Here is a 27,668-nt window from a genome sequence, read left to right on the forward strand (position 1 = left end):
TAGTAAGAGTTTTTATAGTTATATAAAAAGAAAAAAGGGTGGCTAAAGTAAATGTTGGTCCCTTAGAGGATGAGACTGGGAAATTAATGGTGGGAAATATGGAGATGGCAAAAACACTGAATGAATATTTTACATCAGTCTTTACAGTAGAAGACACTAAGAATATCCCAACACTGGACAAACAGGGGGCTAAAGGGGGGGGGGGAGGAGCTAAACACGAACAATCACTAAGGAAGTGGTACTCGGTAAAATAATGGGACTCAAGGCGGATAAATCACCTGGACCTGATGGCTTACATCCTAGGGTCTTGAGGGAAGTGGCGGTAGGGATTGTGGATGCATTGGTAATAATTTTCCAAAACTCCCTGGACTCGGCAAAGGTCCCAGCAGACTGGAAAACTGCTAATGTAACACCCTTATTTAAAAAGGGCAGTAGACAGAAGGCTGGAAACTATAGACTGGTTAGCCTAACATCTGTGGTAGGTAAAATTTTGGAGTCTATTATTAAGGAGACAGTAACAGGACATTTGGATAATCATAATTTAATAGGACAAAGTCAGCATGGTTTTATGAAGGGGAAGTCATGTTTGACAAATTTGCTGGAGTTCTTTGAGGAAGTAACGTATAGGGTGGATAAAGGGGAACCAGTGGACGTAGTGTATTTAGACTTCCAAAAGGCATTTGACAAGGTGCCACACAAAAGATTATTGCTTAAGATAAAAAATCACGGGATTGGGGGTAATATTCTGGCATGGATAGAGGGTTGGCTATCTAACAGAAGGCAGAGAGTTGGGATAAATGGTTCATTCTCAGACTGGCAATCAGTAACTAGTGGTGTTCCGCAGGGGTCAGTGCTGGGTCCCCAACTCTTCACAATCTATATTAACGATTTGGAGGAGGGGACCGAGTGTAACATAGCAAAGTTTGCAGATGATACTAAGATGGGAGGGAAAGTAGTGAGTGAGGAGGACATAAAAAACCTGCAAGGGGACATCGACAGGCTAAGTAAGTGGGCAGAGATTTGGCAGGTGGAATACAATACTGGAAAGTGTGAGGTTATGCACTTTGGCAGGAAAAATCGTAGAGCAAGTTATTATCTTAATGGCAAGAAAATGGAAAGTACTGAAGTACAAAGGGATCTGGGGGTCCTGGTGCACGAAACTCAAAAGGTTAGTATGCAGGTGCAGCAAGTGATTAAGAAGGCCAATGGAATGTTGGCTTTCATTGCTAGGGGGATAGAATATAAAAATAGGGAGGTATTGCTTCAGTTTAACAAGGTATTGGTGAGACCGCACCTGGAATACTGCGTACAGTTTTGGCGTCCATACTTAAGAAAGGACATTCTTGCTCTCGAGTCAGTACAAAGAAGGTTCACTCGGTTAATCCTGGGGATGAGGGGATGGACATATGAGGAGAGGTTGAGTAGATTGGGACTCTACTCATTGGAGTTCAGAAGAATGAGAGGCGATCTTATTGAAACATATAAGATTGTGAAGGGGTTGGATCGGGTGGATGCGGGGAAGGGGTTCCCGATGATGGGTGAAACTAGAACTAGGGGGCATAGTCTTAGAATAAGCGGCTGCTCTTTCAAAACTGAGATGAGGAGGAACTACTTCACTCAGAGGGTGGTAGGTCCATGGAATATGCTGCCCCAAAAAGCTGTAGAAGCTACATCATTACATAAATTTAAAACAGAAATAGACAGTTTCCTAGAAGTAAAGGGAATTAAGGGTTACGGGGAGCGGGCAGGAATTTGGGCATGAATCTAGGTTCGGATCGGTCATGGCCCTGTGGGTAGCGGAGCGGGCCCAGGGGCCGTGTAGCCTGATCCTGCTCCTATTTCGTGTGTCTAATTCTGTTAGATTCCGGAGATGGTTCTGTGATAGTGGATTGGCGGTTAGGATCAGATCAGCCATGATCTTATTGAATGGCGGAGCAGGCTCGAGGGGCCGATTGGCCTACTCCTGCTCCTATTTCTTATGTTCTTATGTAAGTAGTTTCCAGGTCAGTAAACTCATGACGTTCCCTGTAATTCCTGTCTGTTGCCTCTGGCCTCTCCTTTTCCCAGTCCCACTTAAACTGTTCCCTTTGTTTTCAGTCCACAATGAGTTATACCCGAACCGTTCCCCTGTCCTTTGTACAGATACTGACCGATCCGCTGGGTATTTGCACCTCTTCTTATCATTGTTTCAGATTCACAATATTTTCAGTTTATCTATTTAGTTCCTATTTGACGAGTTTCTCTTCAGTAACATTCTGTGATTCGAAGATCTGATATCCTGTCAGTTCTGTGATGTTTGGATAATCCAGACTCATTCTGTGTCCCTCCCACTTACTCGATGTTCTTGTCCACTGAAATGCCTCTCGTTTGTTAACAACGAGCTCAGTCCGTCCACCCCTCCTTCAATCGCCTGTTCCAGTCTGTCCCAGTAGAATTTCGTGAACCGGAACAGCTGGTAATCGTCGCACTTTGTCAAGAACTCAGTGATTGTAGAGTTCGGATCTGTGAACACAAATGGAGAAAACTAAACACATTATCCACTTTCTACCCAGGCGGCTACATGTCATCGTATACCAAACGGCTACAGCTTCCTGTGAGCCACATTATCAAACACCTTCTGGTGAGCCACATTATCAAACACCTTCTGGTGAGCCACATTATCAAACACCTTCTGGTGAGCCACATTATCAAACACCTTCCTGTGAGCCACATTATCAAACACCTTCTGGTGAGCCACATTATCAAACACCTTCTGGTGAGCCACATTATCAAACACCTTCTGGTGAGCCACATTATCAAACACCTTCTGGTGAGCCACATTATCAAACACCTTCCTGTGAGCCACATTATCAAACACCTTCTGGTGAGCCACATTATCAAACACCTTCTGGTGAGCCACATTATCAAACACCTTCTGGTGAGCCACATTATCAAACACCTTCTGGTGAGCCACATTATCAAACACCTTCTGGTGAGCCACATTATCAAACACCTTCTGGTGAGCCACATTATCAAACACCTGGTGAGCCACATTATCAAACACCTTCTGGTGAGGCACATTATCAAACACCTGGTGAGCCACATTATCAAACACCTGGTGAGCCACATTGTCAAACACCTTCTGGTGAGCCACATTATCAAACACCTTCTGGTGAGCCACATTATCAAACACCTTCTGGTGAGCCACATTATCAAACACCTTCTGGTGAGCCACATTATCAAACACCTGGAGAGCCACATTATCAAACACCTGGTGAGCCACATTATCAAACACCTTCTGGTGAGCCACATTATCAAACACCTTCCTGTGAGCCACATTATCAAACACCTTCCTGTGAGCCACATTATCAAACACCTTCTGGTGAGCCACATTATCAAACACCTGGAGAGCCACATTATCAAACACCTTCTGGTGAGCCACATTATCAAACACCTTCTGGTGAGCCACATTATCAAACACCTTCTGGTGAGCCACATTATCAAACACCTGGAGAGCCACATTATCAAACACCTTCCGGTGAGCCACATTATCAAACACCTGGAGAGCCACATTATCAAACACCTTCTGGTGAGCCACATTATCAAACACCTTCTGGTGAGCCACATTATCAAACACCTTCCGGTGAGCCACATTGTCAAACACCTTCTGGTGAGCCACATTATCAAACACCTGGTGAGCCACATTATCAAACACCTTCCGGTGAGCCACATTATCAAACACCTTCTGGTGAGCCACATTGTCAAACACCTTCCGGTGAGCCACATTATCAAACACCTTCTGGTGAGCCACATTATCAAACACCTGGTGAGCCACATTATCAAACACCTTCTGGTGAGCCACATTATCAAACACCTTCCGGTGAGCCACATTATCAAACACCTTCCGGTGAGCCACATTATCAAACACCTGGTGAGCCACATTATCAAACACCTTCCGGTGAGCCACATTATCAAACACCTTCTGGTGAGCCACATTATCAAACACCTTCTGGTGAGCCACATTATCAAACACCTTCTGGTGAGCCACATTATCAAACACCTTCTGGTGAGCCACATTATCAAACACCTTCTGATAACCCACATACACCACATGTACAACATTCCATCAACCTGTATAGTCACGGCTCCACAAAACTGCATCTTAATGTGTTGGGAGATTGGGCACATGACTGGCAAATGGTGTTTAGCTTGGATAAGTGTCGTGTTATGCCTGGGGCAGTGCGAGTGCTCAACATTCATACACCCTTCATGGCATTAAATAAGGGGGAGAAAGGAAGATCCGGGTATTCTAGTGGATACATCTCTAAAGGTACAGGAGCAATGTCGTGAAGCAATAGCTAGAACAAAGGGGGTATTGGGGTGCATTCATAGGACAGTTGGGTATAAGACGACCTATTCTGTCCTAGTACAAGACCTTGGTAACGGCTTCACTTGGAATACTGTGTCTAGTTATGGTCCCCACATAAGTTGGGTGATATTGGGGCTTTGAACCTGTTGCAGAGGAGGGACATTAGACTAATTCCCAGTATAAAGCACCTTAGTTATCAAGATAGGCTAAGAATGTGGACTCTACACTTTACAGAAGCAAAGACTAAGCGGTGATCTGATTGAGGTTTATAAGATGATGAAGGGAATCGATTGTGTTCCATTTAACAGTTTGTTCCAATTACATAGCTTACGGAGGGCCAGGGGTCACCATTTTAAGTTGTGAAAGGCCAAATTTACGTTAGATGTCAGGAGGTGGTTCTTTTCCCCAGAGAATAGTCGACCTCTGGAACAGGATACCTTCTCTGGCAGTGGACAATGACTCAGTGAATTCCTTCAGGCGAGAGCTGGACCTGTTCCTGTTTGGTGCGGACATCACCGCTTAAAACAGGAAGACACTTCCAGGAATTCAGTGCAAGATTGATCTGCTGGACTACTTTCAATCGCCTAGATGGGTCGGAGAGGAATTTCCCGTATTTTAATTCCCCAAATTGGCTGTGTTTTTTCACCTCGCCCATGGTTTGGTTTGGGATAACTAGAACAAATTATGACAAAGCATCGCAATTGCCTGGGAAAGGCTGGATGGACCAATAGGTCAAATTGTCAAATACAACTTTTCTACAACTAATCCGTTCCAGCCACCCCGCATCATCATCTTTATCGCTAAATGCTCACTAATTCGACCTGCATTAACAGATTTGAGGAGTTTCTACACAATGGTCTCTGGTTACCAGGTTGATCCTCTCTCCACATTAGAACAGAATCACTTGGGCTCCTTCAGTCCACCTGTATATTTTTGATATTAAACCTGGGTTGAAATGCTGTGCTCCGTCCCTCCTATCACCTCTCTGACTTCCTCTAACAGTCTGATATTAAACCTGGGTTGAAATGCTGTGCTCAGTCCCTCCTATCACCTCTCTGACTTCCTCTAACAGTCTGATATTAAACCTGGGTTGAAATGCTGTGCTCCGTCCCTCCTATCTCCGCTCTGACTTCCTCTAACAGTCTGATATTAAACCTGGGTTGAAATGCTGTGCTCCGTCCCTCCTATCTCCTCTCTAACTCCCTCTAACAGTCTGATATTAAACCTGGGTTGAAATGCTGTGCTCCGTCCCTCCTATCTCCGCTCTGACTTCCTCTAACAGTCTGATATTAAACCTGGGTTGAAATGCTGTGCTCCGTCCCTCCTATCTCCTCTCTAACTCCCTCTAACAGTCTGATATTAAACCTGGGTTGAAATGCTGTGCTCCGTCCCTCCTCTCTGACTTCCTCTAACAGTCTGGGGTGTATTATCTCCAGTGACTTCTCCACCTCGGCTATTTTACTCAGATCCAAATCCTTCTCTACAGTGATGTCTAACTGTGGGCCCACATCCTCATCTAGTACATCAAAACTTCACTTCCACCATCATTTTTAGAAAGTTAAGGAAATATTTTGTATCGCCCCAAATTGCATCCGTCAGAACTAGTTTCCCCAGTCCCACCTCTCTCACCTCCACTGCTCGCTGACCTGTAAAACCCAGAGAATTGTGCTATCTCCCTTCCTGTTGCTGCACTGTGTACATATGAATTCCATCTTAGCATTGCTCCCTGGAACACCCTTACCTTCTAAACCTCTCCGCCTCGCTCTCCTCCTTTCAGGCGTTCCTTAAACTTTACCTGCCCCAATATCTCCTTATGTGACTCGGTGTCAAATTCTGATTGGTCACACTCCTGCGAAGCACAGCGAGAGGTTTTTCAACATTAAAGGCGCTATATAAACACCAGTTTGTTCTTGTTGTCGCTGCGTTGTCATAGAATGCTTTATTAATACTGGTGTCCACAATTTTGTTGCTCTTCCCTCAAAATGTTATCACCAGGAACAATTCCCTCCGAGTCCTGTGAAAACCAAGGCCGTGTCTTATAGATACTAGATCACATCTCTCATGTTTCTGAATGTTTGGAATGATTTGTACACTCACACACAACTCAATACTCGCTCCAACACTGGGAATGTTGACTTGTCCCCGTTTCTTCTATAGATACTAGATCACATCTCATGTTTCTGAATGTTTGGAATGATTTGTTCACACACACACAACTCAATACTCGCTCCAACACTGGGAATGTTGACTTGTCCCCGTTTCTTCTATAGATACTAGATCACATCTCATGTTTCTGAATGTTTGGAATGATTTGTTCACTCACACACACACAATACTAGCTCGAACACTGGGAATGTTGACTTGTCCCCGTTTCTTCTATAGATACTAGATCACATCTCATGTTTCTGAATGTTTGGAATGATTTGTTCACTCACACAACTCAATACTAGCTCCAACACTGGGAATGTTGACTTGTCCCCGTTTCTTCTATAGATACTAGATCACATCCCATGTTTCTGAATGTTTGGAATGATTTGTTCACTCACACACAACTCAATACTCGCTCCAACACTGGGAATGTTGACTTGTCCCCGTTTCTTCTATAGATACTAGATCACATCTCATGTTTCTGAATGTTTGGAATGATTTGTTCACTCACACACAACTCAATACTCGCTCCAACACTGGGAATGTTGACTTGTCCCCATTTCTTCTATAGATACTAGATCACATCTCATGTTTCTGAATGTTTGGAATGATTTGTTCACTCACACACAACTCAATACTCGCTCCAACACTGGGAATGTTGACTTGTCCCCGTTTCTTCTATAGATACTAGATCACATCTCATGTTTCTGAATGTTTGGAATGATTTGTTCACTCACACACAACTCAATACTAGCTCCAACACTGGGAATGTTGACTTGTCCCCGTTTCTTCTATAGATACTAGATCACATCTCATGTTTCTGAATGTTTGGAATGATTTGTTCACTCACACACAACTCAATACTAGCTCCAACACTGGGAATGTTGACTTGTCCCCGTTTCTTCTATAGATACTAGATCACATCTCATGTTTCTGAATGTTTGGAATGATTTGTACACTCACACACAACTCAATACTCGCTCCAACACTGGGAATGTTGACTTGTCCCCGTTTCTTCTATAGATACTAGATCACATCTCATGTTTCTGAATGTTTGGAATGATTTGTTCACACACACAACTCAATACTAGCTCCAACACTGGGAATGTTGACTTGTCCCCGTTTCTTCTATAGATACTAGATCACATCTCATGTTTCTGAATGTTTGGAATGATATGTTCACTCACACACAACTCAATACTAGCTCCAACACTGGGAATGTTGACTTGTCCCCGTTTCCTCTATAGATACTAGATCACATCTCATGTTTCTGAATGTTTGGAATGATTTGTTCACTCACACACACAACTCAATACTCGCTCCAACACTGGGAATGTTGACTTGTCCCCGTTTCTTCTGTAGATACTAGATCACATCTCATGTTTCTGAATGTTTGGAAGGATTTGTACACTAACACACAACTCAATACTAGCTCCAACACTGGGAATGTTGACTTGTCCCCGTTTCCTCTATAGATACTGGATCACATCTCATGTTTCTGAATGTTTGGAATGATTTGTACACTCACACACACACAACTCAATACTCGCTCCAACACTGGGAATGTTGACTTGTCCCCGTTTCTTCTATAGATACTAGATCACATCTCATGTTTCTGAATGTTTGGAATGATTTGTACACTCACACACACACAACTCAATACTCGCTCCAACACTGGGAATGTTGACTTGTCCCCGTTTCTTCTATAGATACTAGATCACATCTCATGTTTCTGAATGTTTGGAATGATTTGTTCACTCACACACAACTCAATACTAGCTCCAACACTGGGAATGTTGACTTGTCCCCGTTTCTTCTATAGATACTAGATCACATCTCATGTTTCTGAATGTTTGGAACGATTTGTTCACTCACACACAACTCAATACTCGCTCCAACACTGGGAATGTTGACTTGTCCCCGTTTCTTCTATAGATACTAGATCACATCTCATGTTTCTGAATGTTTGGAATGATTTGTTCACACACACAACTCAATACTAGCTCCAACACTGGGAATGTTGACTTGTCCCCGTTTCTTCTATAGATACTAGATCACATCTCATGTTTCTGAATGTTTGGAAGGATTTGTACACTCACACACAACTCAATACTCGCTCCAACACTGGGAATGTTGACTTGTCCCTGTTTCTTCTATAGATACTGGATCACATCTCATGTTTCTGAATGTTTGGAATGATTTGTACACTCACACACACACAACTCAATACTCGCTCCAACACTGGGAATGTTGACTTGTCCCCGTTTCTTCTATAGATACTAGATCACATCTCATGTTTCTGAATGTTTGGAATGATTTGTTCACACACACAAAACTCAATACTCGCTCCAACACTGGGAATGTTGACTTGTCCCCGTTTCTTCTATAGATACTAGATCACATCTCATGTTTCTGAATGTTTGGAATGATTTGTACACTCACACACACACAACTCAATACTCGCTCCAACACTGGGAATGTTGACTTGTCCCCGTTTCTTCTATAGATACTAGATCACATCTCATGTTTCTGAATGTTTGGAATGATTTGTTCACTCACACACAACTCAATACTAGCTCCAACACTGGGAATGTTGACTTGTCCCCGTTTCTTCTATAGATACTAGATCACATCTCATGTTTCTGAATGTTTGGAATGATTTGTACACTCACACACAACTCAATACTCGCTCCAACACTGAGAATGTTGACTTGTCCCCGTTTCTTCTATAGATACTAGATCACATCTCATGTTTCTGAATGTTTGGAATGATTTGTTCACTCACACACAACTCAATACTAGCTCCAACACTGGGAATGTTGACTTGCCCCGTTTCTTCTATAGATACTAGATCACATCTCATGTTTCTGAATGTTTGGAATGATTTGTTCACACACACAACTCAATACTCGCTCCAACACTGGGAAAGTTGACTTGTCCCCGTTTCTTCTATAGATACTAGATCACATCTCATGTTTCTGAATGTTTGGAATGATTTGTTCACTCACACACAACTCAATACTAGCTCCAACACTGGGAATGTTGACTTGTCCCCGTTTCCTCTATAGATACTAGATCACATCCCATGTTTCTGAATGTTTGGAATGATTTGTACACTCACACACAACTCAATACTAGCTCCAACACTGGGAATGTTGACTTGTACCCGTTTCTTCTATAGATACTAGATCACATCTCATGTTTCTGAATGTTTGGAATGATTTGTTCACACACACACAACTCAATACTCGCTCCAACACTGGGAATGTTGACTTGTCCCCGTTTCTTCTATAGATACTAGATCACATCCCATGTTTCTGAATGTTTGGAATGATTTGTACACTCACACACAACTCAATACTAGCTCCAACACTGGGAATGTTGACTTGTACCCGTTTCTTCTATAGATACTAGATCACATCTCATGTTTCTGAATGTTTGGAATGATTTGTTCACACACACACAACTCAATACTCGCTCCAACACTGGGAATGTTGACTTGTCCCCGTTTCTTCTATAGATACTCGATCACATCTCATGTTTCTGAATGTTTGGAATGATTTGTTCACACACACAACTCAATACTAGCTCCAACACTGGGAATGTTGACTTGTCCCCATTACTTCTATAGATACTAGATCACATCTCGTGTTTCTGAATGTTTGGAATGATTTGTACACTCACACACAACTCAATACTCGCTCCAACACTGGGAATGTTGACTTGTCCCCGTTTCTTCTATAGATACTAGATCACATCTCATGTTTCTGAATGTTTGGAATGATTTGTTCACTCACACACAACTCAATACTAGCTCCAACACTGGGAATGTTGACTTGTCCCCGTTTCCTCTATAGATACTAGATCACATCCCATGTTTCTGAATGTTTGGAATGATTTGTACACTCACACACACACAACTCAATACTCGCTCCAACACTGGGAATGTTGACTTGTCCCCGTTTCTTCTATAGATACTAGATCACATCTCATGTTTCTGAATGTTTGGAATGATTTGTTCACTCACACACAACTCAATACTCGCTCCAACACTGGGAATGTTGACTTGTCCCCGTTTCTTCTATAGATACTAGATCACATCTCATGTTTCTGAATGTTTGGAATGATTTGTTCACACACACACAACTCAATACTCGCTCCAACACTGGGAATGTTGACTTGTCCCCGTTTCTTCTATAGATACTAGATCACATCTCATGTTTCTGAATGTTTGGAATGATTTGTTCACTCACACACAACTCAATACTGGCTCCAACACTGGAAATGTTGACTTGTCCCCGTTTCTTCTATAGATACTAGATCACATCTCATGTTTCTGAATGTTTGGAATGATTTGTTCACACACACAACTCAATACTCGCTCCAACACTGGGAATGTTGACTTGTCCCCGTTTCTTCTACAGATACTCGATCACATCTCATGTTTCTGAATGTTTGGAATGATTTGTTCACTCACACACATCTCAATACTCGCTCCAACACTGAGAATGTTGACTTGTCCCCGTTTCTTCGATAGATACTAGATCACATCTCATGTTTCTGAATGTTTGGAATGATTTGTTCACTCACACACAACTCAATACTCGCTCCAACACTGGGAATGTTGACTTGTCCCCGTTTCTTCTATAGATACTAGATCACATCTCATGTTTCTGAATGTTTGGAATGATTTGTTCACTCACACACAACTCAATACTAGCTCCAACACTGGGAATGTTGACTTGCCCCGTTTCTTCTATAGATACTAGATCACATCTCATGTTTCTGAATGTTTGGAATGATTTGTTCACTCACACACAACTCAATACTCGCTCCAACACTGGGAATGTTGACTTGTCCCCGTTTATTCTATAGATACTAGATCACATCTCATGTTTCTGAATGTTTGGAATGATTTGTACACTCACACACAACTCAATACTCGCTCCAACACTGGGAATGTTGACTTGTCCCTGTTTCTTCTATAGATACTGGATCACATCTCATGTTTCTGAATGTTTGGAATGATTTGTTCACTCACACACAACTCAATACTAGCTCCAACACTGGGAATGTTGACTTGTCCCCGTTTCTTCTATAGATACTAGATCACATCCCATGTTTCTGAATGTTTGGAATGATTTGTACACTCACACACAACTCAATACTCGCTCCAACACTGGGAATGTTGACTTGTCCCCGTTTCTTCTATAGATACTCGATCACATCTCATGTTTCTGAATGTTTGGAATGATTTGTTCACACACACAACTCAATACTAGCTCCAACACTGGGAATGTTGACTTGTCCCCATTACTTCTATAGATACTAGATCACATCTCGTGTTTCTGAATGTTTGGAATGATTTGTACACTCACACACAACTCAATACTCGCTCCAACACTGGGAATGTTGACTTGTCCCTGTTTCTTCTATAGATACTAGATCACATCTCATGTTTCTGAATGTTTGGAATGATTTGTTCACTCACACACAACTCAATACTAGCTCCAACACTGGGAATGTTGACTTGTCCCCGTTTCCTCTATAGATACTAGATCACATCCCATGTTTCTGAATGTTTGGAATGATTTGTACACTCACACACAACTCAATACTAGCTCCAACACTGGGAATGTTGACTTGTACCCGTTTCTTCTATAGATACTAGATCACATCTCATGTTTCTGAATGTTTGGAATGATTTGTTCACACACACACAACTCAATACTCGCTCCAACACTGGGAATGTTGACTTGTCCCCGTTTCTTCTATAGATACTAGATCACATCCCATGTTTCTGAATGTTTGGAATGATTTGTACACTCACACACAACTCAATACTAGCTCCAACACTGGGAATGTTGACTTGTACCCGTTTCTTCTATAGATACTCGATCACATCTCATGTTTCTGAATGTTTGGAATGATTTGTTCACACACACAACTCAATACTAGCTCCAACACTGGGAATGTTGACTTGTCCCCGTTTCTTCTATAGATACTAGATCACATCTCTCATGTTTCTGAATGTTTGGAATGATTTGTACACACACACACACACAATACTCGCTCCAACACTGGGAATGTTGACTTGTCCCCGTTTCTTCTATAGATACTAGATCACATCTCATGTTTCTGAATGTTTGGAATGATTTGTTCACTCACACACAACTCAATACTCGCTCCAACACTGGGAATGTTGACTTGTCCCCATTTCTTCTATAGATACTAGATCACATCTCATGTTTCTGAATGTTTGGAATGATTTGTTCACTCACACACAACTCAATACTCGCTCCAACACTGGGAATGTTGACTTGTCCCCGTTTCTTCTATAGATACTAGATCACATCTCATGTTTCTGAATGTTTGGAATGATTTGTTCACTCACACACAACTCAATACTAGCTCCAACACTGGGAATGTTGACTTGTCCCCGTTTCTTCTATAGATACTAGATCACATCTCATGTTTCTGAATGTTTGGAATGATTTGTACACTCACACACAACTCAATACTAGCTCCAACACTGGGAATGTTGACTTGTCCCCGTTTCTTCTATAGATACTAGATCACATCTCATGTTTCTGAATGTTTGGAATGATTTGTTCACTCACACACAACTCAATACTAGCTCCAACACTGGGAATGTTGACTTGTCCCCGTTTCCTCTATAGATACTAGATCACATCCCATGTTTCTGAATGTTTGGAATGATTTGTACACTCACACACACACAACTCAATACTCGCTCCAACACTGGGAATGTTGACTTGTCCCCGTTTCTTCTATAGATACTAGATCACATCTCATGTTTCTGAATGTTTGGAATGATTTGTTCACACACACACAACTCAATACTCGCTCCAACACTGGGAATGTTGACTTGTCCCCGTTTCTTCTATAGATACTAGATCACATCTCATGTTTCTGAATGTTTGGAATGATTTGTTCACTCACACACAACTCAATACTGGCTCCAACACTGGAAATGTTGACTTGTCCCCGTTTCTTCGATAGATACTAGATCACATCTCATGTTTCTGAATGTTTGGAATGATTTGTTCACACACACACAACTCAATACTAGCTCCAACACTGGGAATGTTGACTTGTCCCCGTTTCTTCTATAGATACTAGATCACATCTCATGTTTCTGAATGTTTGGAATGATTTGTTCACTCACACACAACTCAATACCAGCTCCAACACTGGGAATGTTGACTTGTCCCCGTTTCTTCTATAGATACTAGATCACATCTCATGTTTCTGAATGTTTGGAATGATTTGTTCACACACACAACTCAATACTCGCTCCAACACTGGGAATGTTGACTTGTCCCCGTTTCTTCTACAGATACTCGATCACATCTCATGTTTCTGAATGTTTGGAATGATTTGTTCACTCACACACAACTCAATACTAGCTCCAACACTGGGAATGTTGACTTGTCCCCGTTTCTTCTATAGATACTAGATCACATCCCATGTTTCTGAATGTTTGGAATGATTTGTACACTCACACACATCTCAATACTCGCTCCAACACTGAGAATGTTGACTTGTCCCCGTTTCTTCTATAGATACTAGATCACATCTCATGTTTCTGAATGTTTGGAATGATTTGTTCACTCACACACAACTCAATACTCGCTCCAACACTGGGAATGTTGACTTGTCCCCGTTTCTTCTATAGATACTAGATCACATCTCATGTTTCTGAATGTTTGGAATGATTTGTTCACTCACACACAACTCAATACTAGCTCCAACACTGGGAATGTTGACTTGCCCCGTTTCTTCTATAGATACTAGATCACATCTCATGTTTCTGAATGTTTGGAATGATTTGTTCACACACACAACTCAATACTCGCTCCAACACTGGGAATGTTGACTTGTCCCCGTTTCTTCTATAGATACTAGATCACATCTCATGTTTCTGAATGTTTGGAATGATTTGTTCACTCACACACAACTCAATACTCGCTCCAACACTGGGAATGTTGACTTGTCCCTGTTTATTCTATAGATACTAGATCACATCTCATGTTTCTGAATGTTTGGAATGATTTGTACACTCACACACAACTCAATACTCGCTCCAACACTGGGAATGTTGACTTGTCCCTGTTTCTTCTATAGATACTGGATCACATCTCATGTTTCTGAATGTTTGGAATGATTTGTTCACTCACACACAACTCAATACTAGCTCCAACACTGGGAATGTTGACTTGTCCCCGTTTCCTCTGTAGATACTAGATCACATCCCATGTTTCTGAATGTTTGGAATGATTTGTACACTCACACACAACTCAATACTCGCTCCAACACTGGGAATGTTGACTTGTCCCCGTTTCTTCTATAGATACTCGATCACATCTCATGTTTCTGAATGTTTGGAATGATTTGTTCACACACACAACTCAATACTAGCTCCAACACTGGGAATGTTGACTTGTCCCCATTACTTCTATAGATACTAGATCACATCTCGTGTTTCTGAATGTTTGGAATGATTTGTACACTCACACACAACTCAATACTCGCTCCAACACTGGGAATGTTGACTTGTCCCCGTTTCTTCTATAGATACTAGATCACATCTCATGTTTCTGAATGTTTGGAATGATTTGTTCACTCACACACAACTCAATACTCGCTCCAACACTGGGAATGTTGACTTGTCCCCATTTCTTCTATAGATACTAGATCACATCTCATGTTTCTGAATGTTTGGAATGATTTGTTCACTCACACACAACTCAATACTCGCTCCAACACTGGGAATGTTGACTTGTCCCCGTTTCTTCTATAGATACTAGATCACATCTCATGTTTCTGAATGTTTGGAATGATTTGTTCACACACACAATTCAATACTCGCTCCAACACTGTCTGATCTCACTGGGCCCATCCTCCCCGGGTTACACACTGTCTGATCTCACTGGGCCCATCCTCCCCAGGTTACACACTGTCTGATCTCACTGGGCCCATCCTCCCCGGGTTACACACTGTCTGATCTCACTGGGCCCATCCTCCCCGGGTTACACACTGTCTGATCTCACTGGGCCCATCCTCCCCGGGTTACACACTGTCTGATCTCACTGGGCCCATCCTCCCCGGGTTACACACTGTCTGATCTCACTGGGCCCATCCTCCCCGGGTTACACACTGTCTGATCACACTGGGCCCATCCTCCCCGGGTTACACACTGTCTGATCTCACTGGGCCCATCCTCCCCGGGTTACACACTGTCTGATCTCACTGGGCCCATCCTCCCCGGGTTACACACTGTCTGATCTCACTGGGCCCATCCTCCCCGGGTTACACACTGTCTGATCTCACTGGGCCCATCCTCCCCGGGTTACACACTGTCTGATCTCACTGGGCCCATCCTCCCCGGGTTACACACTGCCTGATCTCACTGGGCCCATCCTCCCCAGGTTACACACTGTCTGATCTCACTGGGCCCATCCTCCCCGGGTTACACACTGTCTGATCTCACTGGGCCCATCCTCCCCAGGTTACACACTGTCTGATCTCACTGGGCCCATCCTCCCCGGGTTACACACTGTCTGATCTCACTGGGCCCATCCTCCCCGGGTTACACACTGTCTGATCTCACTGGGCCCATCCTCCCCGGGTTACACACTGTCTGATCACACTGGGCCCATCCTCCCCGGGTTACACACTGTCTGATCTCAGTGGGCCCATCCTCCCCGGGTTACACACTGTCTGATCTCACTGGGCCCATCCTCCCCGGGTTACACACTGTCTGATCTCACTGGGCCCATCCTCCCCAGGTTACACACTGTCTGATCTCACTGGGCCCATCCTCCCCGGGTTACACACTGTCTGATCTCACTGGGCCCATCCTCCCCGGGTTACACACTGTCTGATCTCACTGGGCCCATCCTCCCCGGGTTACACACTGTCTGATCTCACTGGGCCCATCCTCCCCGGGTTACACACTGTCTGATCTCACTGGGCCCATCCTCCCCAGGTTACACACTGTCTGATCTCACTGGGCCCATCCTCCCCGGGTTACACACTGTCTGATCTCACTGGGCCCATCCTCCCCGGGTTACACACTGTCTGATCTCACTGGGCCCATCCTCCCCGGGTTACACACTGTCTGATCTCACTGGGCCCATCCTCCCCGGGTTACACACTGTCTGATCTCACTGGGCCCATCCTCCCCGGGTTACACACTGTCTGATCTCACTGGGCCCATCCTCCCCAGGTTACACACTGTCTGATCTCACTGGGCCCATCCTCCCCGGGTTACACACTGTCTGATCTCACTGGGCTCATCCTCCCCGGGTTACACACTGTCTGATCTCACTGGGCCCATCCTCCCCGGGTTACACACTGTCTGATCTCACTGGGCCCATCCTCCCCGGGTTACACACTGTCTGATCTCACTGGGCCCATCCTCCCCGGGTTACACAATCATAGAAATTTACAGCACAGGAGGGGGACATTCGGCCCATCTTGTCCGAGCCAGCTGACAAAGATCTATCCACTCTAATCCCACTTTCCAGCACTTGGTCCGTAGCCCTGTAGCTTACGGCACTTCAAGCAGTTTTTAAACGTGATGAGTGTCTCTGCCTCTAAAACCCTTTCAGGCAGTGAGTTCCAGACCTCCACCACCCTCTGGGTGTAAATAACTCTCCTCAAAACCCCTCTAATCCTGTGACCCTCTGCTTTAAATCTATGCCCCCTGGCTATTGACCTCTCCATTAAGGGAAATAGGTCCTTCCTATCCACTCAATCGAGGCCCCTAATAAATTGATGCACCTCAAGCGAGTCTCCCGCTTCGCCTTCTCTGTTTGAGAAAACAACCCCAGCCTATCCAATCGTTCCAGAGCAAAAATTCCCCAGCCCAGGCAAAATCCCCGTAAATCTCCTCTGTACCCCCTCTAGTGCAATCACATCCTTCCTGTAATGTGTTGACCAGACCAGCACGCAGTATTCTAGCGGAGGCCTAGTGTTTTATACAGTTCACACATTACCTCCCAGCTCTTCAAATTCAAATCGCTTTATTGGCATGACAAGGTACATCTTATGTTGCCAAAGCATCGAAAAACATTCATGGTTGAACACAAAAATACAGATCTATCCATACAGTGTATAAACAGATATATCCCCGAGTGTATAAATATACATTCATATAATTTGTATATACTCTTTTCTTATATTTACTGGTTGTCCCTCTGTTTATGGCAAGCTGTAACATAGTGTGCCGCTAAGGTTACACAATTTCTCTCTTCCCCTAGTAGGTATGGGAGTTTTTGGTCGTCATTCAAATTTCTGAATTCCGGGCATATTTTTGTGAATTTTGGGTGGAAATTCCCCCTTATGCCCTGATATTTTCTACAAGCTGTGAGGAAGTGCATCTCTGTCTCCACCACTCCCTGACTGCAGTGAGAGCATATCCTGTCCTCTCTTGGTAGCCGGGTCTGCCTGTGTCTACCTTTTTCGATCGCCAGGCTATGTTTACTAAGTCTGCACATTGTCAAGGTTTTTCTCAGTTTGCTATCCTTTACCATGGTCAGGTAATCAGCCATGTTGAATTGTCTGTTTAGGGCCAAGTAGCAATTGAGTTTGTTTTGGTTTTTTGTTGTTTCTGCCCAACATGACAGATATTTTTCCTTTTGCTTAGTGACGATTGTGTTGGGTCCAATTCTCTGTGTTACGCTGTCACTTGGACCCAAACACCCCCCCACCGGCCCGCCCCTCCGAGCCAAACCCCCCTCCCCCACCCCTGGCCCGCCCCCCCCCCCAGCCCTTCCACCCAAACACTTCCCCCTCCCCCCGCCCTCCGACCCAAACACTTCCCCCCCTCCCCCCGCCCTCCGACCAAAACACTTCCCCCTCCCCCCCCCCGCCCTCGGACCCAAACACTTCCCCCTCCCCGCCCTTCGACCCAAACACTTGCCCCTCCCCCCCCCCGCCCCAAACGCTTCCCCCTCCCACCCCGCCCCAAACGCTTCCCCCTCCCCCCCCGCCCCAAACGCTTCCCCCTCCCCCCCCGCCCCAAACGCTTCCCCCTCCCCCCCCGCCCCAAACGCTTCCCCCTCCCCCCCGCCCCAAACGCTTCCCCCTCCCCCCCGCCCCAAACGCTTCCCCCTCCCCTCCCCCCCCCGCCCCAAACGCTTCCCCCTCCCCCCCCGCCCCAAACGCTTCCCCCTCCCCCCCCGCCCCAAACGCTTCCCCCTCCCCCCCGCCCCAAACGCTTCCCCCTCCCTCCCGCCCCAAACGCTTCCCCCTCCCTCCCCCCCGCCCCAAACGCTTCCCCCTCCCCCCCCGCCGCCCCAAACGCTTCCCCCTCCCCCCCCGCCCCAAACGCTTCCCCCTCCCCCCCGCCCCAAACGCTTCCCCCTCCCCCCCCGAACGCTTCCCCCTCCCCCAAACGCTTCCCCCTCCCCCCCGCCCTCCGACCCAAACACTTCCCCCTCCCCCCCGCCCCAAACACTTCCCCCTCCCCCCCGCCCTCCGACCCAAACACTTCCCCCTCCCCCCCGCCCTCAACACTTCCCCCTCCCCGCCCCAAACACTTCACCCTCCCCCCCCCCACTCCGACCCAAACACTTCCCCCCTCTCCCCCCGCCCTCCGACCCAAACACTTCCCCCTCTACCCCCCCGCCCTCCGACCCAAACACTTCCCCCCTCTCCCCACCCCCCCCGCCCTCCAACCCAAACACTTCCCCCTCCCGCCCTCCGCCCCAAACACTTCCCCCTCCCCCCCCGCCCTCCGACCCAAACACTTCCCCCTCCCCCCCTCCGACCCAAACACTTCCCCCTCCCCCCCCGCCCTCCGACCCAAACACTTCCCCCTCCGACCCAAACACTTCCCCCTCCCCCCCCGCCCTCCGACCCAAACACTTCCCCCTCTCCCCCCCCGCCCTCCGACCCAAACACTTCCCCCTCTCCCCACCCCCCCCGCCCTCCAACCCAAACACTTCCCCCTCCCGCCCTCCGCCCCAAACACTTCCCCCTCCCCCCCCTCCGACCCAAACACTTCCCCCTCCCCCCCCGCCCTCCGACCCAAACACTTCCCCCTCCGACCCAAACACTTCCCCCTCCCCCCCCGACCCAAACACTTCCCCCCCCTCCGACCCAAACACTTCCCCCTCCCCCCCACTCCGACCCAAACACTTCCCCCTCCCCCCCCTCCGACCCAAACACTTACCCCTCCCCTCCCCCCCTCCGACCCAAACACTTCCCCCTCCCCCCCCTCCCCAAACACTTCCCCCTCCCCCCCCTCCGACCCAAACACTTCCCCCTCCCCCCCCGACCCAAACACTTCCCCCTCTCCCCCCCCCGCCCTCCGACCCAAACACCCCCCTCTCCCCCCCGCCCTCCGACCCAAACACTTCCCCCTCTCACCCCCCCCCGCCCTCCGACCCAAACACTTCTCCCTCTACCCCCCCGCCCTCCGACCCAAACACTTCCCCCTCTCCGCCCCCCCCGCCCCAAACACTTCCCCCTCCCGCCCTCCGCCCCAAACACTTCCCCCTCTCCCCACCCCCCCCGCCCTCCAACCCAAACACTTCCCCCTCTCCCCCCCCGCCTCCCGACCCAAACGCTTCCCCCTCTCCCCACCCCCCCCGCCCTCCAACCCAAACACTTCCCCCTCCCGCCCTCCGCCCCAAACACTTCCCCTCCCGCCCTCCGACCCAAACACTTCCCCCTCCCGCCCTCCGACCCAAACACTTCCCCCTCCCGCCCTCCGACCCAAACACTTCCCCCTCCCGCCCTCCGACCCAAACACTTACCCCCCCGCCCTCCGACCCAAACACTTCCCCCTCCTGCCCTCCGACCCAAACACTTCCCCCTCCCGCCCCGCCCTCCGACCCAAACACTTTCCCCTCCCCCCCCGCCCTCCGACCCAAACACTTCCCCCTCCCCCCCCTCCGACCCAAACACTTCCCCCTCCCCCCCTCCGACCCAAACACTTCCCCCTCCCCAAACACTTCCCCCTCCCCCCCTCCGACCCAAACACTTCCCCCTCCCCCCCCGACCCAAACACTTCCCCCGCCCTCCGACCCAAACACTTCCCCCTCTCCCCCCCCCGCCCTCCGACCCAAACACCCCCCTCCCCCCCCCCCGCCCGCCCTCCGACCCAAACACTTCCCCCTCTCCCCCCCCCGCCCTCCGACCCAAACACTTCTCCCTCTACCCCCCCCCCGCCCTCCGACCCAAGCACTTCCCCCTCTCCCCCCCCCCGCCCCAAACACTTCCCCCTCTCCCCCCCCCGCCCTCCGACCCAAACACTTCCCCCTCCCGCCCTCCGCCCCAAACACTTCCCCCCCTCTCCCCCCGCCCCCGCCCTCCGACCCAAACACTTCCCCCTCTCCCCCCCGCCCTCCGACCCAAACACTTCCCCCTCTCCCCACCCCCCCCCCGCCCTCCGCCCCAAACACTTCCCCCGCCCTCCGACCCAAACACTTCCCCCTCCCGCCCTCCGACCCAAACACTTCCCCCTCCCGCCCTCCGACCCAAACACTTCCCCCTCCCGCCCTCCGACCCAAACACTTCCCCCTCCCGCCCTCCGACCCAAACACTTCCCCCTCCCGCCGTCCGACCCAAACACTTCCCCCTCCCGCCCTCCGACCCAAACACTTCCCCCTCCCGCCCTCCGACCCAAACACTTCCCCCCCCCCGCCCTCCGACCCAAACACTTCCCCCTCTCCCCCCCCCCGTCCTCCGACCCAAACACTTCCCCCTCCCGCCCTCCGACCCAAACACTTCCCCCTCCCGCCCCCCGACCCAAACACTTACCCCTCCCCCCCCCGCCAACCCAAACACTTCCCCCTCCCCCCCCGCCCTCCGACCCAAACACTTCCCCCTCCCCCCCGCCCTCCGACCCAAACACTTCCCCCTCCCCCCCCCGCCCTCCGACCCAAACACTTCCCCCTCACCCCCGCCCCAAACACTTCCCCCTCCCCCCCGCCCTCCGACCCAAACACTTCCCCCTCCCCCCCGCCCTCCGACCTAAACACTTCCCCCTCCCCCCCCGCCCTCCGACCCAAACACTTCACCCTCCCCCCCCCCTCCGACCCAAACACTTCCCCCTCCCCCCCTCCGACCCAAACACTTCCCCCTCCCCCCACCGCCCTCCGACCCAAACACTTCCCCCTCCTCCCACCTCCGACCCAAACACTTCCCCCTCCCCCCCCCGCCCTCCGACCCAAACACTTCCCCCCCCTCCGACCCAAACACTTCCCCCTCCCCCCCCGACCCAAACACTTCCCCCTCCCCCCCCCGACCCAAACACTTCCCCCTCCCCCCCCCCGACCCAAACACTTCCCCCTCCCCCCCCCTCCGACCCAAACACTTCCCCCTCCCCCTCCGACCCAAACACTTCCCCCTCCCCCCCCCGACCCAAACACTTCCCCCGCCCTCCGACCCAAACACCCCCCTCTCCACCCCTCCGCCCGCCCTCCGACCCAAACACTTGCCCCTCTCCCCCCCCCGCCCTCCGACCCAAACACTTCTCCCTCCCCCCCCCGCCCTACGATCCAAACACTTCCCCCTCACCCCCCCCCGCCCTCCGACCCAAACACTTCTCCCTCTACCCCCCCCCGCCCTCCGACCCAAACACTTCCCTCTCCCCCCCCCGCCCTCCGACCCAAACACTTCCCTCTCCCCCCCCCGCCCTCCGACCCAAACACTTCCCTCTCCCCCCCCCGCCCTCCGACCCAAACACTTCCCCCTCTGCCCCCCCCACCCGCCCGCCCTCCGACCCAAACACTTCCCCCTCCCGCCCTCCGACCCAAACACTTCCCCCTCCCGCCCTCCGACCCAAACACTTCCCCCTCCCGCCCTCCGACCCAAACACTACCCCCTCCCGCCCTCCGACCCAAACACTTCCCCCTCCCCGCCCTCCGACCCAAACACTTCCCCCTCTCCCCCCCCCCGCCCTCCGACCCAAACACTTCCCCCCTCCCCGCCCTCCGACCCAAACACTTCCCCCTCCCCGCCCTCCGACCCAAACACTTCCCCCTCTCCCCCCCCCGCCCTCCGACCCAAACACTTCCCCCTCCCGCCCTCCGACCCAAACACTTCCCCCTCCCGCCCCGCCCTCCGACCCAAACACTTCCCCCTCCCCCCCGCCCTCCGACCCAAACACTTCCCCCTCCCCCCGACCCAAACACTTCCCCTCCCCCCCGCCCTCCGACCCAAACACTTCCCCCTCCCCCCCCGCCCTCCGACCCAAACACTTCCCCCTCCCCCCCGCCCTCCGACCCAAACACTTCCCCCTCACCCCCCGCCCTCCGACCCAAACACTTCCCCCTCCCCCCCCGCCCTCCGACCCAAACACTTCCCCCTCCCCCCCCGCCCTCCGACCCAAACACTTCCCCCTCCCCCCCCGCCCTCCGACCCAAACACTTCCCCCTCCCCCCCCGCCCTCCGACCCAAACACTTCCCCTTCCCCCCCCGCCCTCCGACCCAAACACTTCCCCCTCCCCCCCCGCCCTCCGACCCAAACACTTCCCTTCCCCCCCCCACTCCCCCCCGCCCTCCGACCCAAACACTTCCCCCTCCCCCCCCGCCCTCCGACCCAAACACTTCCCCCTCCCCCCCCCGCCCTCCGACCCAAACACTTCCCCCTCCCCCCCGCCCCAAACACTTGCCCCTACCCCCCCGCCCCGCCCTCCGACCCAAACACTTCCCCCGCCCCGCCCTCCGACCCAAACACTTCCCCCTCCCCCCCCCGCCCTACGACCCAAACACTTTCCCCTCCCCCCCCGCCCTCCGACCCAAACACTTCCCCCTCCCCCCCCGCCCTCCGACCCAAACACTTCCCCCTCCCCCCCCGCCCCAAACACTTGCCCCTACCCCCCCGCCCCGCCCCTCCGACCCAAACACTTCCCCCGCCCCGCCCTCCGACCCAAACACTTCCCCCTCCCCCCCGCCCTCCGACCCAAACACTTCCCCCTCTCCCCCCGCCCCGCCCTCCGACCCAAACACTTCCCCCTCCCCCCCCGCCCTCCGACCCAAACACTTGCCCCTACCCCCCCGCCCTCCGACCCAAACACTTCCCCCTCCCCCCCCCCGCCCCAAACACTTCCCCCTCCCCCCCCGCCCTCCGACCCAAACACTTCCCCCTCCCCCCCGCCCCAAACACTTCCCCCTCCCCCCCCGCCCTCCGACCCAAACACTTCCCCCCCCCTCCGAACCAAACACTTGCCTCTCCCCCCCCTCCGACCCAAACACTTCCCCCTCCCCCCCCTCCGACCCAAACACTTCCCCCTCCCCCCCTCCGACCCAAACACTTCCCCCTCCGACCCAAACACTTCCCCCTCTCCCCCCCCACCGCCCGCCCTCCAACCCAAACACTTCCCCCTCTCCCCCCCCGCCCCAAACACTTCCCCCTCTCCCCCCCGCCCGCCGACCCAAACACTTCCCCCTCTCCCCCCCTCCCTCCGACCCAAACACTTCTCCCTCTCCCCCCCCGCCCTCCGACCCAAACACTTCTCCCTCTCCCCCCCCGCCCTCCGCCCCAAACACTTCCCCCTCTCCCCCCCCCGCCCCAAACACTTCCCCCTCTCCCCCCCCCGCCCTCCGACCCAAACACTTCCCCCTCCCCCCCCACCCTCCGACCCAAACACTTCCCCCTCCCGCCCTCCGCCCCAAACACTTCCCCCTCCCGCCCTCCGCCCCAAACACTTCCCCCGCCCTCCGACCCAAACACTTCCCCCTCCCGCCCTCAACACTTCCCCCTCCCGCCCTCAACACTTCCCCCTCCCGCCCTCCGACCCAAACACTTCCCCCTCCCGCCCTCCGACCCAAACACTTCCCCCTCCCGCCCTCCGACCCAAACACTTCCCCCTCCCGCCCTCCGACCCAAACACTTCCCCCTCTCCCCCCCCCCGCCCCGAACACTTCCCCCTCTCCCCCCCCCGAACACTTCCCCCTCTCCCCCCCCGCCCCAAACACTTCCCCCTCTCCCCCCCCGCCCCAAACACTTCCCCCTCTCCCCCCCCCGCCCCAAACACTTCCCCCTCTCCCCCCCGCCCCAAACACTTCCCCCTCTCCCCCCCCGCCCCAAACACTTCCCCCTCTCCCCCCCCGCCCCAAACACTTCCCCCTCTCCCCCCCGCCCCAAACACTTCCCCCTCTCCCCCCCCGCCCCAAACACTTCCCCCTCCCGCCCTCCGACCCAAACACTTCCCCCTCCCGCCCCCCACCCCAAACACTTCCCCCTCTCCCCCCCTCGCCCCAAACACTTCCCCCTCCCGCCCTCCGACCCAAACACTTCCCCCTCCCGCCCTCCGCCCCAAACACTTCCCCCTCTCCCCCCCCCGCCCCAAACACTTCCCCCTCTCCCCCCCCCGCCCCAAACACTTCCCCCTCTCTCCCCCCGCCCCAAACACTTCCCCCTCTCCCCCCCCGCCCCAAACACTTCCCCCTCTCCCCCCCCCGCGCCAAACACTTCCCCCTCTCCCCCCCGCCCCAAACACTTCCCCCGCCCGCCCCCGCCCCAAACACTTCCCCCTCTCCCCCCCCGCCCCAAACACTTCCCCCGCCCGCCCCCGCCCCAAAAACTTCCCCCTCTCCCCCCCCGCCCCAAACACTTCCCCCTCTCCCCCCCCCCAAACACTTCCCCCTCTCCCCCCCCCCCAAAACACTTCCCCCTCCCGCCCTCCGACCCAAACACTTCCCCCTCCCGCCCCCCGCCACAAACACTTCCCCCTCTCCCCCCTCGCCCCAAACACTTCCCCCTCCCGCCCTCCGACCCAAACACTTCCCCCTCCCGCCCTCCGCCCCAAACACTTCCCCCGCCCGCCCCCGCCCCCAAACACTTCCCCCTCTCCCCCCCCGCCCCAAACACTTCCCCCGCCCGCCCCCGCCCCAAAAACTTCCCCCTCTCCCCCCCCGCCCCAAACACTTCCCCCTCTCCCCCCCCAAACACTTCCCCCTCTCCCCCCCCCAAAACACTTCCCCCTCCCGCCCTCCGACCCAAACACTTCCCCCTCCCGCCCCCCGCCACAAACACTTCCCCCTCTCCCCCCCCCGCCCCAAACACTTCCCCCTCTCCCCCCCCCCCGCCCCAAACACTTCCCCCTCTCCCCCCCCGCCCCAAACACTTCCCCCTCTCCCCCCCCGCCCCAAACACTTCCCCCTCTCCCCCCCCCCGCGCCAAACACTTCCCCCTCTCCCCCCCGCCCCAAACACTTCCCCCCGCCCGCCCCCGCCCCAAACACTTCCCCCTCTCCCCCCCCCGCCCCAAACACTACCCCCGCCCGCCCCCGCCCCAAAAACTTCCCCCTCTCCCCCCCCCAAACACTTCCCCCTCTCCCCCCCCCCAAACACTTCCCCCTCTCCCCCCCCAAACACTTCCCCCTCTCCCCCCCCCAAAACACTTCCCCCTCTCCCCCCCCCCAAAACACTTCCCCCTCTCCCCCCCCCAAAACACTTCCCCCTCTCCCCCCCCCAAAACACTTCCCCCTCTCCCCCCCAAAAACACTTCCCCCTCTCCCCCCCCCCCAAAACACTTCCCCCTCTCCCCCCCCCCCAAAACACTTCCCCCTCTCCCCCCCCAAAACACTTCCCCCTCTCCCCCCCACCCCCAAACACTTCCCCCTCTCCCCCCCAAAACACTTCCCCCTCTCCCCCCCCCCCCCAAAACACTTCCCCCCTCTCCCCCCACCCCCAAACACTTCCCCCTCTCCCCCCCCAAACACTTCCCCCTCTCCCCCCCCCCCAAACACTTCCCCCTCTCCCCCCCCCCAAACACTTCCCCCTCTCCCCCCCCCCAAACACTTCCCCCTCTCCCCCCCCCAAACACTTCCCCCTCTCCCCCCCCCAAAACACTTCCCCCTCTCCCCCCCCCAAAACACTTCCCCCTCTCCCCCCCCAAAACACTTCCCCCTCTCCCCCCCCCAAAACACTTCCCCCTCTCCCCCCCAAAAACACTTCCCCCTCTCCCCCCCCCAAAACACTTCCCCCTCTCCCCCCCCCCCAAAACACTTCCCCCTCTCCCCCCCCAAAACACTTCCCCCCTCTCCCCCCACCCCCAAACACTTCCCCCTCTCCCCCCCCCAAAACACTTCCCCCTCTCCCCCCCCCCCCAAAACACTTCCCCCTCTCCCCCCACCCCCAAACACTTCCCCCTCTCCCCCCCCCAAACACTTCCCCCTCTCCCCCCCCCAAACACTTCCCCCTCTCCCCCCCCCCCCCAAACACTTCCCCCTCTCCCCGACCCAAACACTTCCCCCTTTCGCCCTTTGACCCAAACACTTCCCCCTCCCGCCCTCCGACCCAAACACTTCCCCCTCCCGCCCTCCGACCCAAACACTTCCCCCTCCCGCCCTCCGACCCAAACACTTCCCCCTCCCGCCCTCCGACCCAAACACTTCCCCCTCCCGCCCTCCGACCCAAACACTTCCCCCTCCCGCCCTCCGACCCAAACACTTCCCCCTCCCGCCCTCCGACCCAAACACTTCCCCCTCCCGCCCTCCGACCCAAACACTTCCCCCTCGCCCTTTGACCCAAACACTTGCCCCTCCCGCCCTCCGACCCAAACACTTCCCCCTCCCGCCCTCCGACCCAAACACTTCCCCCTCCCGCCCTCCGACCCAAACACTTCCCCCTCCCGCCCTCCGACCCAAACACTTCCCCCTCCCGCCCTCCGAACCAAACACTTCCCCCTCCCGCCCTCCGACCCAAACACTTCCCCCTCCCCCCCCTCCGACCCAAACACTTCCCCCTCCCGCCCTCCGAACCAAACACTTCCCCCTCCCCCCCCCTCCGACCCAAACACTTCCCCCTCCCCCCCCCTCCGACCCAAACACTTCCCCCTCCCCCCCCTCCGACCCAAACACTTCCCCCTCCCCCCCCTCTGACCCAAACACTTCCCCCTCCCCCCCCTCTGACCCAAACACTTCCCCCTCCCGCCCTCCGACCCAAACACTTCCCCCTCGCCCTTTGACCCAAACACTTGCCCCTCCCGCCCTCCGACCCAAACACTTCCCCCTCTCGCCCTTTGACCCAAACACTTCCCCCTCGCCCTTTGACCCAAACACTTCCCCCTCTCCCCCCCCGCCCCAAAACACTTCCCCCTCTCCCCCCCGCCCCAAAACACTTCCCCCTCCCCCCCGTCCGACCCAAACACTTCCCCCTCCCCCCGACCCACAGTTCCCAGGGAAGG

The 27,668-nt window shown here is 52.8% G+C and overlaps 1 protein-coding gene and 1 pseudogene across 2 annotated transcripts in view; one reads left to right on the forward strand and one right to left on the reverse strand.

Annotated features, from left to right (window-relative positions):
• The window catches only part of LOC147096529 (NACHT, LRR and PYD domains-containing protein 3-like), a 132,979-nt pseudogene extending 130,477 nt beyond the window's left edge, over nt 1-2,502 (reverse strand). Inside the window, exon 1 of the transcript XR_015074929.1 lies at nt 2,336-2,502. The product of XR_015074929.1 is annotated as an NACHT, LRR and PYD domains-containing protein 3-like (transcript). The remainder of the gene's footprint in view (nt 1-2,335) is intronic.
• Nucleotides 1-27,668, forward strand: part of LOC147096528 (NACHT, LRR and PYD domains-containing protein 3-like) — a 582,546-nt gene that overhangs the window by 227,627 nt on the left and 327,251 nt on the right. The window lies entirely within an intron of this gene.

Source organism: Somniosus microcephalus, unplaced genomic scaffold, assembly GCF_052327205.1.
Source record: "Somniosus microcephalus isolate GS21.2 unplaced genomic scaffold, FLI_Smic_1.0 unresolved_chr1, whole genome shotgun sequence".
NCBI lineage: Eukaryota > Metazoa > Chordata > Chondrichthyes > Squaliformes > Somniosidae > Somniosus > Somniosus microcephalus.